Below are 1265 nucleotides of genomic sequence, written 5' to 3' on the forward strand. Positions count from 1 at the left end.
CGTCATGTCTCGGTTTTACGTGTTACGTGTTGCTGTTGGTCAGGGACCCTTTGTAAAGCCCTTTGAGCACATTTAGGGGGTATTGCTCTATATAAAAGCTCAAGTTCAGTTATATAAAACTCTGACCTTTGTGTACGTGTATGAGATACTTTGGGTACATTACCAATTACCCCACTGTACTATGGTGTGAATAAATTATTAAAATGTTAATCGGCGGTGAAGAATAATGCTAATAGTTAGAACTGCTACAAAAGGACACCTAGCAGGAGTGTGACGCCAATCGATTTTTTTTTTCGATTAACAAAAAAATCAATAATAATTATATTCATACCGGCGTGTAGGTACTTATTTACAGGTCTGGTAACCCAAATCATTCATTGTTGTGTTGGAAATACTTTCAGGCCAAGGCAAAATATTGTTCATTACCACAATGATAAATCAAGCCCATAATGGGAGCGATCTATATTCATGTTTTCTTCCAACCTAGTCATTGATCACATGATTAGTTGCTGTACAACGATTGGACATATCTCAATAAATGTAAACACGCTGTTTTGTTTATGAAAGTTGTTAACATACCCATGAGTCATGCTGAGCAAAATGACCAATTGTGACGTTAGTTATTTCTCAAACGGTGAACACTTCTCACTATGTGGGTCATTTTGAGCACACTTTGCAATGTGAACAATGACCTCGAGCACATGGAAATGTAAATATAGATCATGCCCATTGCGTTCTGTTACCATGATATCAGACCTTCTTATAATATGTGCACCTAGATTCAAATATATCTATATTTTAATTTTATAATTTCATCGTGCTCCATGCGCTTCACATGCTTTTATTTATTCCCTCACCAAGACACGATTCATACACTGAGAATTGCCTACTAGGTTAACTGTACCTCACTCCTATTGTAATAAAAACCACTGTCTTAATACGCTTCAACAGTCGTAATGTCACTTCCCTCGTAACGACGCATCGTAACTTAGTAACTGGCTCTAAACTATCAGAACAATGGCTGACGCTCTTATGAAATATTTCTCCGACAAGCGTAAAAGCGTATCCAGAGGTAAAAAAGCATCATAAATCTGATCATGTTTTGACTTTTACACATTCTGATCACAAGACATATGAAAAGTTCTAGTCAGCACGAAGAATAAAAAGTACCGATTTTCTTTGTTTAGAATCACGATGGCTTCCGTTGCTGGACGACGTGACATCAGACTATTGAATCCAATTAAGCCTGGTAACTATTCACAACT

This window comes from Berghia stephanieae, chromosome 9 (assembly GCF_034508935.2).
Source record: "Berghia stephanieae isolate SIO BIC M18660-M18661 chromosome 9, UCSD_Bste_1.3, whole genome shotgun sequence".
Classification (NCBI taxonomy): Eukaryota; Metazoa; Mollusca; class Gastropoda; order Nudibranchia; family Aeolidiidae; genus Berghia; species Berghia stephanieae.